This window comes from Canis lupus, chromosome 11 (genome assembly GCF_011100685.1).
Source record: "Canis lupus familiaris isolate Mischka breed German Shepherd chromosome 11, alternate assembly UU_Cfam_GSD_1.0, whole genome shotgun sequence".
In the NCBI taxonomy this organism is placed as follows: Eukaryota; Metazoa; Chordata; class Mammalia; order Carnivora; family Canidae; genus Canis; species Canis lupus.
Window position 1 is genome coordinate 556288 of NC_049232.1, and position 13255 is coordinate 569542.

Here is a 13255-nt window from a genome sequence, read left to right on the forward strand (position 1 = left end):
TGTCTTTCTGATATGGGATTCTCTGCCGAAGACATTGAGGACATTCTGCAGTTTTTCCCGTAAAGTTCAGCTCTTATTCACAGGGGTCTAAGATGGCTATACTTGTGCTAATGCTTAACTTGAGGTGGAATGGCCTTGATTTTTTTCGGCCTCCGTAAGTGTGAGTTGAGTTTTCATGGGTATACCCCAGGTGTGGCATTTGGGCCTCAGCCTGAGGTCAGGGCTTGAGTCACCACCCTGCAATCTGAGCAGAATCACATACCTGCTCTGAGCCTGAGCATCTTCACAGTAAAACAGAATAGAACCCCCCAGATAATGACTGATGATTGCAGTAATGATCCCTGATAACCAGTAGTATGGATGCTATTGAACAGTTAACCCTGCTGTGTGCTGTTGAAGGGCTCTGGTGCCCAGTATCTGCTGGTCAGATCCTCTCAGCACTTCCCACATGACTTTAACCTCTTCCTGGCCCAGTTTCCTTATCTATAAACTAGGGCTAATAATAGAACTTACTTTCTAGGGCTGTGACAATAGTTAAGTGAGTTTGTTGCCATCGGGCCAGGTTCAAGGACCCAGAGAGGCAAAGTCTCACATGACCAGCCAAGAGGGTCCTTGTCTTCACATAGGATGGAAATCAAATGTGAGCCAGTAGGAGGTGAAAGCAGACTGAAGATATATATAGAGAGATGCAGACAGAACATACAGGAGACTCAAAAAGGAAAAGAGCATCAATCTCATCTTTGCTTGGGGTCTGGGATTTTTATTGTTGATTGGGGTCTGGTACATGTATCCTTTTAAGGCATCTGGGAACTAGTCAAAACAAGGACAGAATCCAGGTGTCCGCCAAAAGTCACTCATTCCCTGAAGCCAGGGGTCTCAGTGTCAAGGTGTTTGGAGTCAGTGGTCTTAGAGAATATTTATGATGACCTTGCCCTCTCACTCCTTAGGTGTTATCTATTGCTCTAGAAGACCCCAAAGGCATCATTAACCTCCCTCCAGCATTAGGAGGACATGTGCTATTTGCACTACAAAGCATGTGTAGAATGGGGTGAGGGTGCAGGTCCTGGTAAGAAGAAAAGCTAGAAAAGGAGCAAAGGGAAAAACCAGCTTTTTCTTTTTCTTTCTTTTTTTTCTTTTTTTTTTTTTATGGGGTCCTTCAGTTTTCTTGCCTCAGATTGATCCAAGTCAATGGGTGAGAGGAAAACAGATGAGAGATTGAGTGCTTGGTAAAGGATAGCCTTTACCAAGGATGATAAAAAAAAACAATTCAGGGGTGCATGGGTGGTTCACCTGGTTAAATGTCTGCCTTCAGCTCAGGTCCCAGGGTTCTGGAACCGATCCCCATGTCTATCCCCATATCGGGTTCCCTGCTTAGAGGGGAGCCTCCTTCTCCCTTTCTCCCTCTACTGCTTCCCTGGCTTGTACTCTTAGCTCTGTCAAATAAATTAATAAAATCTTTAAAAATTTTAAAACAAAACACAACTCAACTGAATGAATCTTAAAGATCTCATTGGCTTTATTCAAAGATTCATGAATTGGGTAGCATTCAATCTAGTGGATAGAAAGGCACTCTGAGGAGCAATATAAAATGAAAAGAAATTTTTAAAGATTTTATTTATTCATTCATGAGAGGCATACAGAGAGAGGTAGAGACATAGGCAGAGCGAGAAGCAGACTCCTTGAGGGAGGCCCAATGAAGGACTCAATTCTGGGACCCCAGGACCACACCCTGAGCCGAAGGCAGACACTCAACCACTGAGTCACCCAGGCATCCCAAAAGGAAAAATATTTGTAAGCAAAGGAGAGAGGGAACAAGGAAGTTACACTCAGCAAAAAAGTGAATTCATTATGACAAGGTCACTTTTCCTTAGGAGATGGTTGAGGGTCTATCAGTCAGATTACTTAACTAGTGCTGATCAGGCCATTCCGGTTGGCTGGTTTAAGATTCCATTTCTGGGAGAGCCAAAACTACATAATTTAGTCTCAGTTCAGTGATGCAAGTCTTAGCATAAGTGACTCCACTTGGGGCCTGTTGTCTTGTTAACAAGGGTAAAGGTGTGTCCCAGGATTGGGAGGGCCTCAGAAGTGCAGACCACTCACTTAAGTCAGACTGTATCTGGATAGGCACTGGATGCACCTAGTATTCTATCCAGCCTAGATCTACTAGAGGGATGATAGGAGTTGATGGGACCCCATTTGGCAGTTGAGAAACAGGTCAGCATACAACCCTGTCTTTGGGGCTCAAACTCTCAGAAGAGCTAATGGTGAAAACTTCATAAGTTTTGAAGTCAGAATGATGTAGTTTTGGAATGTTCTTGTGTTGGTGGGTCTGGAACCAATAGCATAGAAAAAATTCTTGAGACATCTCTGGTGCAAAAAGGAGGTTTTATTAAAGCCCGGGGACAGGACCCTTGGAAGAGCTGCTGCACCTGCTTACCTGCTGCTCTCTGCTGCCCCAGCCAGGACTGTGAGGAGCAAGTGATCATAGACCTTGGGGTTGGGAGAAGTAAAGATAAAGGAAGTTCCAAAAGGGCTTTCATATGCTAAAGACTCACAGGATCCTGGAGGAATGTTATAATCTGCCTATCTCAAGTATTTGTCAATGGGCTACCGGTTATGAGGAGATTTAATTTTATCTAAATTTCCATTCTGCCTTTGTTTCCCACATCAGGAACACTAGGGCCTAGACCTAATCTACTTATGTCACTTCATTTTTTCTTAAGATTTTATTTTATTTACTCAAGAGAGATACAGAATGAGAGCAAGAGCGAGAGCAAGAGAGGCAGAGACACAGGCAGAGGGAGAAGCAGGCTCCATGCAGGGAGCCTGACGTGGGACTCGATCCCGGGTCTCCAGGATCACGCGGTGGGCTGCAGGCAGCACTAAACCGGGACCCTACTTACATCACTTTTTAGCTGTATGACCACAGCAAGTTACTTAATCCCTCTATCAAGCATATGATAAGAAAACTATCCCTACTCCATGGGCTTTTAATTAAGATTAGAGTTTAAATATTTATTGTGAATGTCCAGCATGTAGCAGGAACTTAAATAAACAGCAGCTGGCGTTAAAAAGCATCAGGAATTGGGCAGCCCTGGTGGCTCGGCGGTCTAGCGCCACCTTCGGCCCAGGGCGTGATCCTAGAGACTCAGGATGGAGTCCCATACATAGAGCCTACTTCTCCCTCTGCCTGTGTCTCTGCCTCTATCTCTCTCTGTGTGTCTCTCATGAATAAATAAAATTAAAAAAAAAAAAGCACCAGGAATTTTCTCTTGGATAAACATTTTTAAATCCAAATATTGTCACCAGGAAGACCCCCAGATTTGATCTTTGCTGCCCACCTGCTTATACTCACTGGCCTTTGTTCCACATTTTTCCTTAAGCTCTTTTTTCTAGTTTACCTCTTAGCTCAGGCCAACAGAGAGACTGCCCCTCGAGCTTTAGTGACTGCCTTGACCCAGACCATCTAGACCAGTTTGAGCTTAACCCCGGATTCATGTGTGTGAAAATGGACCATGGAGTGCCCTCTATAATGACCAAGAACTACCTTTACCTCATTATAATACTAAAATCAGCCAAGGAGGAGCTCAAGCCTCATTTATATAACATAATTTATGTATAGGCATGTTTGCTTAAGGCTCCCTGGTAACTTTATCTACATACAATGACAAGGTTTCACTATCTAAATATTCATCCAACCCTAACAAAAGAAACCCATCCACTTTTGCTCAGGCAGTCATGGTTTTGGAAGGTATTCCCTGTGATCTCATTTGCTGCAAATAAATTTTGCTTTGTACTGCAAAGTGTGGAGGCCGAGAAAATTAAGGCCATTCCACTTTAAGTTCAGCATTAGTACAAGTACAGCCATCTCCGGTCCCTGTGAATAAGAGCTGAACTTTACCTTACTTCAGTTACAGGAAGAAAACAGCTTACAGCTTAATGTCCTAGAAAGCTCCATATTCGAGTATGAACAGAGCCCAACCCAAGGGCAGGAAGCCCCTATCAGAATAAGAACAGAGCTCAATGCTCTCGAAAGCCCCATATCAGAATGTAAACAGAACTTGAGAAATTCCTCCAGCCCTTCTGGAGGTCCCCCGAGACCAGCCCATAACTAAGCTGAAACCCACCTCAGGGTCCAAGTCCCTGCTCCGCTGTGTCGGGTGTACTTGGACCCAAGCTCGAGCTTGTAAATAAACCCTCGTGTGTTTGCATCGGTGTCGGCTCCTTGGTGGTTTCTCGGATTCGCTATCTTGGGCACAACACAAAGGAACCTGGTGCAGTTTCTGACTCACCAAGGAGCAAACTCACATTGGTTCAGTTACAACGCCAGCACATTCATTCTGACCTATGGAACAAAGAGGAAAATATTTCACATTGAGGCTATATCAGGAAATCTAAGACACTGGACACAGAGAGTAAAAAGGGACCATGACAACTTCTGAGAAATTCCACACACACACACACACACACACACACACACACACACACAGCAAAAGCCCTGACATTCTGGAGCTGGCCAAGCACTCAAAGCTAGACCATTTTGCTCTCCTATCAGGCATAAACAAGTCTACGGAATACTAACCTTAGACAAGATTATTCTGAGACCATGATAAAATGAAACAAAGCAAGGGCATTTTTAATTATGTCTACAAGCAAAGACAAAAACAAGGTCCCTGTGCCACTCATAAAAGACCAAACACCCCCTCTCAACCAAAATAAGTGACTGTTCTTTCTTTGCCAGCTACAGCTTTATCTTTAACCTGCCTTCTCTATACAATCCAGGGCACTGGGGCCTGGGGTCTGGCAGGCTGCCTTGATGCTACACTCTGACCTTCCTGTGTCCCTGGGAACTTGTCCTTCTCCCTTTGTAGCTGCCTGCCTCTCCATTCTCTACTTAGGGCACATTCATTTGTCTCTCAATCTTTTTTGTTTTTTAAATATTTTATTTATTTAATCATGAAAGACAAAAAAAGAGAGAAGCAGAAACACAGGCAGAGGGGGAAGCAGGCTCCCTGCATGAAGCCTGATGTGGGACTCGACCCAGAGACCCCAGGACCACACCCTGAGCCAAAGGCAGATGCTCAACCACTGTCACCCAGGCATCCCTGTCTTTCAATCTGAAAATCTGTCCTTCCCAGGAATCCATGAGTTGGTTTCCTGAATGAAGGATTTAGCCCAGAACATACCAGAGAAAGGAGCAGGTCACATACTCCTGACGTCCATTTATTCAACAATGGACCCTTTGTGAAGTCTGGTGAAAGTTATGAATATCTTTTCAAAATGTTTTTATATGTACAAAATACATAAAATTACAAAGGAACTCACTTCTATTGAAAAGTTATCAAAAATATTTTTAAAAATCAATTTGCAAGATAGAAATAAATGTGCTGCAGGGCACTGGGGTGGCTCAGTCAGTTGAGCATCCAATTCTTGGTTTGACTCCGGTCCTGATCATGGGGTCCTCGAATGGAGCATCATGTCAGGCTCCCAGCTCAGGGGGGAATCTGCTCATCACTCTCCCTTCCCCTTTACTCCTCCCCCTCTGTTCCTCCTCCTCTGCTCACTCTCGTCTGTTTCTCTCTCTCTCTCAAATAAATAAATAAAATCTTTAAAAAGAAAGAAAGAAATGCAGTTTAATCGACACACATCAAAATAAGATATAGAAGCTTATTTAACAACTACTGTAATTTTCTAAATACTAAGGAGCATAAATGGTAATTCAGGATATCTGTATCAACAATGGCATGATGTGAAAATGGCTGAGATTTCTACTGGCAATGAAGTTACAGGTCCTGTTAATCTTACTGGGGTCTGTAGCCTGCATTCATAATAAAAGGAAAGGCTCAGTTCCAGTTAGTGATTAGGAAAAATACAAGTGCTGCTATTTTTTTCCCATCCAGGTCAGGTCATCTGACCCCGTGACTGCATCCACCACCCCCACAGCAAGAACCTCTCTACCCGTCAGTTAGGTAAGTCCTTCACTTCCAAAGTTGCAACTACCGCCTTTCCACAGTGGAGGGCGCCAACAGCAAGGCGCTCCCATGGCCTGTGGGGAAATAGAATCCGGAAGACCTGAATATCTACCATTTACTTCCACATGGATGGAACTGGAGGGTATTATGCTGAGTGAAATAAGTCAATCGGAGGACAATCATCATAAGGTTTCACTCATACGGGAAATATTAGAAATAGTGAAAGGGACCCTAAGGGAAAGGGGAGAACCTAAGGGGGGAAAATTAGAGAGGGAGATAAACCATGAGAGACTCCTAATTCTGGGAAACAAAGGTTGCAGAGGAGCAGGAGGATGGAGGGGGAGGGGGTTACTGGACGGTGGGCATTAAGGAAGGCACATGATGAGATGAGCACTGGGTGTTATACTATATGTTGCAAATTGAATTTAAATAAAATATAAAAATAAATAAATAAAAGTTTTTAAAAACCTGCAAAATTAGAGCCTGCAAGCTATGATTAAAGAGCTTACATGACTAGGATTGTCATTATGAGTATAACAAAGAATTTTTTTCTCTAGAAAATTGGTCGTATTTTGCAAAATACGTGCATTGAGATAGGAAATTATTCGCAAGGTTGGGAGGAATTAAGTCTGTCCACATACCAGCTCCTTGCTGTGTCCTGGCAAGAGGGTAAGCAGTGCCTAGTCTTTGCTTACTTACTACCTCTGGTTTCTCGTTGTTTCCTAACACTCATCATGAGTGTCTATTGTTTTATTTCTCACTGCAAATTCTGGGCTTTGTTTACACATCCCTTTGAGCTTGGTTAATGCAATGAACACAGAAGAAATGACCTCTTTCCAATGTTCCTGTGGTAGGGCGTGTGAGAGTCCTGGCTAAAGGGTGTGCCAATGATCCTGTAGAGAGCTGATGGCGGCAGTGGAGTTGTCTGGAGCTGCTTGGTGGGCATGTGACTTGAATTGCCAGGAGCTGGCACCATTTCCAGAGAGGGGTAATGTGCAGGAGTAGCTGTTTGGACAATGGAAAAGGCATGCATTTGTTCTGGTGTGGATCTGGAGCTTGGGGGCCAGGAGAGACTTGGAGTAGACATGAAAGAGGAAGCCAAGTGACAGATTGGGCAACAGTTAAAAATCAAGAGGTGTTGATCCTACTGGCAACCATGGCAGTGGGCATGGGAAGAGCAGAGGACCAGGCACATGCCCTAATAATGGACAAGGAAGGGAGAAGAATCCCAACATTTAAGGCAGGTGGAGGAGAGTCAGACCCTGAGGCTCAGGAGGTGGGATGAGATTGGATGTGGTATATATCACAAGTTCAGTGTGTTGATGATTCAGAGAACTGAAAAACATGATGACTGTATAGTGTTCATGGCTTTTACTGCATGAAGGTCACTGGCAACTGCTGTGAAAGCTGCGTTGGGTCATTCACTCATCATCCAACAGATATGCTGCCTGTTTCTACCTACCTGGCTGCAAGACAATCCAGAAATCCCACATCTAGATGTATATTCAAAGGAAATATAATCATTATTTCGAGAGATATATGCATACCCGAGTTCATCATAGCATTATTCACAATAGCTAAGATGTATAAACAACCTAAGTGCCCATTGATGGATGAATTAATAAAAAAAATGTGATATATTTATAGTGGAATATTTTTCAGCCTTAAAATATAAGGAAAATCCTGCCACTTGTGACAACATGGATGAACCTGGAGGATATTGTGCTAAGTGAAATAAGCTAGACACCAAAAAACAAGTACTGCATGATCTCCCCTATATGTGGAACCTAAAAAAGTCAAACTCAAAGAAACATACAGTATAATTGTGATTACCAAGTGCTGGAGGTGTGGAAAAGGGAATTGTTGGTCAAAGGGTACAAACTTTCAGTTATGAGATGAATAAATTCTTGACACCTAATGTACAGCATAATGGCTATAATTAATAATAATACATTGTATACCTAAAACCTGCTGAGAATAGATCTTATGTGTTCACACAAAAGTTAATTATGTGAGGCGATAAATGTGTTAATTACCTTGATTGTGATGATTATTTCACAATGTATTTGTATATCAAACATTACATTATATACCTTAAATATGTACAATTTTTAGTTGTCAATCCTGCCTTGATAAAGCTGGGGTTCCAGCTAGGTTACGGAACAGCTCTCTCTGTTGGGTCCAGGGATTCAGGCGCTTATACACAGGGGAGAGCCAGACAGTAAAAAAAGTGACCCAGATTGATCAAGGCCTGAGTCACCATTTGAAAAATCAACCAATATAATTCACCATATTAACAAACTAAAAAAAAAAAGAAAAACCATCTGATTATCCTAGTAAATGCAGAAGCATTTGATAAAATCTAATATCCTTTTTTTTTTTTTTAGGCACATTTAAAGGCTTTACTTATTCTGCAGTAAAAACTTACATAATGTTATGGTTAAACAGCAAGATGTAAAGATTATGCAAAACATTCTCTGGATTCTAGCTTTTTTATTGAGGTATTATTGACATATAATGTCATAGTAGTTTCAGGTGCACAACATAATGATTTGGTATTTGTATATTTGATAATGTGGTATATACTATGTTTGTACCTGTTTTCACTAACCAAAAGAAATTGAAAGATTTTTATTTTAAGGAAAAAGCCGTGACCATGATACCGAAGGTCTTTTGTAAAAGCAAAGTTCTGTGACTTGAACTTTTGGGAAGTGGGCAATACTCTTCACTTTATGCCATTTTGGTTTGCCAAAGTTTTCATAGGAACATTCTATTTTTGGAAAGCAGGAAAACCTGTATTGCAAAATGATTACCACAATAAGTCAAAATCTGTTACCAACTTAGTAACAAATCTTTTTGGTTTTTTTTCTTGTGTCTAATATCCATTTTTTTATAAAACTCTCAGCAAACTAGGAGTAGAGTTGACTCTAACCCTAGAAAAGGCTAACATACTCAATGTTGACAGACTGAGAGTTTTCCCCAAAAAATGAAAAGCAAAGATTTCTACTCTCACTGCTTCTATTCAGTATTGTTTTAGACATTCTAGCCAGTGCAACAAGGTGAGAAAAGTAATTAAAGGCATCTGGATTGAAAAGGAAGAGGTAAAATTTTCATTCATCACAATGACATAATATCCGTGGGGAAAATCCAACAGACTCTTCTCAACCCACACCACGCCCCAAAATACTAGAACTATATGAACTATATGTGTTTAGCATGGTTGCAAGATAGCAGATCAATATGCTAAAATAAATTGTATTTCTATATACTAGCTATGAATGATGGGAAACTGTCTTTTAAAAATAAAAGAAACTGTTGAATTCTGTTGTGTTGATTTTAGACATAATTGAAAAAACAAAAAGTTATGCCATAGTTTCTGAAGAATTATAATGAAGAAAATGGTGCAGACACAATCTGCATTTTGCAGGCGTTACAGCATGCCTCCCAGCTGAGTGCTCAAGGTTTGGTTTGGTTTGGTTTTGATTTTTGGAGAAACTGGAAATTTGGAGAAACTGGAAATAAGTGAATCATTTTCCCAGGAGCTAAACCAGCCCCTTCTGGGGGCAGGCCCTCAATCTAGAACCCTGCTTGGGATAGCCTCCCGCTAAGCAGGTTACCTGTGAGAAAAAAGACCCACTCTCCAATCAGAGAAAGACAATCATCATATGGTCTCAAAAATACATGGAATATAAGAAATAGTGAAAGGAATTATAAGGGAAAAGAGGGAAACTGAGTGTAGAAAAATTAGAAAGAGGGATCCCTGGGTGGCGCAGCGGTTTAGCGCCTGCCTTTGGACCAGGGCGTGATCCTGGAGACCCGGGATCGAATCCCACGTCAGGCTCCCGCCGGCATGGAGCCTGCTTCTGTCTCTGCCTCTCTCTCTCTCTCTCTCTCTGGAGAATGAATGAGTGCCAGTTAATTAACATAGAGTATAATATTAGTTTCAGGTATATAATATAGTGATGCAACACTTCCATTCATCACCCAGTGCTCGCACAGGTGCCCTCCTTAATCCCTGTTACCTGTTTCCCTCATCGCTCCCCGCCCCCTTCCCTTCCATGCTGGTGACCATCAGTATGCTCTCTATAGTTAGTGCTCTCTGTTTCTTGGTTTGTCTCTCTCTCTTTTTTCCCTATTGCTTATATTTTGTTTCTTAAACTCCACAAATGAGTGAAATCATATAATATTTGTCTTTCTCTGTGTAACTTACCAAAAAACATTTTTAAATGAGCTTCTTTGGTTTAGTTCTTTTTTTTTTTTTTTTTTTAGTTTATTTATTTGAGAGAGAAAGAGGGAAGGGAGAGTGCACACAATAAGGAAGAGGGAGAGGGAGAAGAAAAGAGAGTCTCAGGCAGACTCTATGCTGAGCACAAAGCCCAACTGGGGGGCTGGGGGGTTGTGGTTCAATACCACTACCTTGAGATCAGGACCTGAGCTGAAACCAGGAGTTGGATGCTTACCGGACTGCACCACTCCAATGTTCTTGCTTTAGTTTTTTTTTTTTTTTTTTTTAAAGATTTTATTTATTTATTCATGAGACACAGAGAGAGGGGCAGAGACACAGGCAGAGGGAGAAGCAGGCTCCATGCAGGGAGCCCGATGTGGGACTCGATCCAGAGTCCCCAGGATCACGGCCTGGGCTGAACGCGGCGCTAAACCGCTGAGCCACCCGGGCTGCCCCTTGCTTTAGTTCTTAAGGGCTACTCCTGCCCCACCTCCTTGGTCTATTGCTCTTGTTTAAAATTTCATAAAAGTGGGGGGAAATGATGTAGAAGAATTTATGGCATGAATTTACAATAATTACACTTTTTGAGTATTTTTACAAAGCAAGTTATAAAACAATGCAAAGTATTTTTGTTAAAATGGTGCATATGTTAAAATATGCAGACAATCTGAAAAGCTCTAAAGCAAAATATTAACAATTGGGTGGCATGGTTGAGGGTGATTTTCATTCTTTATGCTTCTTCATACTAATTATTATTCTTATGCCTGCTTATCTTTTCTATAGTGTGCGTATATTAATGGAATAATTTTTAAGTGTCTAAAAATACAAATGTGGGGGGTACCTGCGTGGCTCAGTCAGTTAAGCCTCTGCCTTCAGCTCGATCATGATCCCAGGGTCATGGGATTGAGCCCAGCATCGGGCTCCTTGCTCAGTGGAGAGCCTGCTTTCTCCCTATCTCTCTCCATCTGCCTGCTACTCCAGGCCACTCCATCTGCCTGCTTGTGCTCTCTCTCTGTGTCAAATGAATAAATAATATATTTAAAAAATACGTAAAAAAAAAAAAAAAAAACCCACAAATGGGAAGTCCTAAGGAACTGGAGGAAGTTGACCACCCACATGACACTTGCAGCAGGGAGAGCCCCACTGTGCATCCTGGCCAAGGGTGCCTCTGCCACTCTGGTGCAATGTAACAGCAAGCCCACTTAATGTCATGTGGCCAAGTGAAAACAGAAAGTTAGAGTTGACACACAGGAAGGAGGGAAATCCAGAAATCCCTCTCACTCATGTTTTTAACAAGTTACTAAAACAAAAAGACTGAAGGAAGTTGGAAAGTCTCTTCTGCTGGAAGTTGCTCCCACATCTGGTTCTTGTGTCCATAACTGTGGCAGGCAGAATTCAAAGATGAACCCCTAAAAGCACCCTCCTCCCCGGTGTACATGCCCTGTATACTCCCCTTCCTTTGTTTTTGTTTTTTTTAAGTTTTTTAAAAATTTTTATTTATTTATGATAGTCACACAGAGAGAGAGAAGCAGAGACAGAAGCAGGCTCCATGCACCGGGAGCCTGACGTGGGGTTTGATCCCGGGTCTCCAGGATCGCGCCCTGGGCCAAAGGCAGGCGCTAAACCACTGTGCCACCCAGGGATCCCTTCCCTTCCTTTGAGTATGAAAGGATATCATGCCTATGATCATGATACGTTTTATGGAAGAAGCAATTTTGCAGATGTCATTAATGTCACTAGACAGTTGGCTTTTTTTCACTGGTCAAAAGGCAAATTAGGTTGAGTGGGCCTTACTTAACCAGGTGAATCCTTCAGGCAAAGGTTAAGTACTGGAGAGAGGCTGCCCTGTGGCCTCAAGGGAGAAGTAAACTGTTATTCCAGGGCCCGTGAGCCAGCAGGGGGCTCTGAGACTCTGAGAGCAGCATCTAACTCAGAGCCAGCAAAGCAATGGAAATTTCAGTTCTACAATCACAAGGAACTGGATTCGGCCAACAGCTAGTAAGGTTGGGAGAGAATCCTAAATCTTGGAGAATATGGCAGCAGTGTCAACAACATGATCTCACCTGGCGAAACATGAAGAGAGGACCTTGCTAACCTGTCCCCAGACTCGTGTACTCTCTCTCTCTCAAATAAATGAATATTTAAAAAACCCTACAAGTGTAGAAGGTGGAAATGGTGGGGGAGAGAGGTATTTTGAGGTACCCTCATTTGGTAGATTCTGAGTTCTGACTCATAAATAGAAAGGTGGTTCTTTCAGGCATCTGGAAGGACAGGTTGAAGATTGCTGTTTTTGCAAAACAGTATGATTATGTAGGCCTTTTGTTTTTCTTCAAAAATTTTAAATCCTCTTACCATAATTTTTCACAGGGGAAAAAATTTTAATTGTGATGAGGTCCAATTTATAAATTTTTCCTTTTTGGTATCAAATTTAGGAACTCTTCACCCAGCTCTAAGATGAAGAAGTTTTGTTTTGTTTTTTTCTAAAAATTTTATTTTTTTTATTTTTTTATTTTTTTCTAAAAATTTTATAGTTTTACATTTAAGACTGTGATCTCTTTTGAATTAATTTTTATATAAACTGGGAAGTTTTGGCTGAGATTCATTCTTTTGCTTAGGGACATATATTCTTTGTCCATCCATAGGATGTTTTAGCAACATTTATTGAAAAGGCTATTCTTTCTAAGAGGAATTGAATTGCTTTTTTGCACCTTTGTCAAAAATTAGTTGGGGAGAAATTATTTGCAAACTACATACATATAACAAAAGACAAAGGTGAAGTATACAAAGAACTATCAAAACTCAACATTGAAAAAAATCCTCCATGTTAGCAGAATAGAGAGGGGAAAAACCCACATGATTATTTCAACTGATGCAGAAAAATCATTTGACAAAATTCAATACCCTTTCATGATAAAAATACTTGACAAACTAGGAATAAAAGGAAACAGTTGAATGGTTAAACAAACTTTGGTACATTTATACCAAGGAGTACTACTGAACAATAAAAAGAAATGAACTATTGACACATGGAATGAATCCCAAAGGAATGATGCTGAGT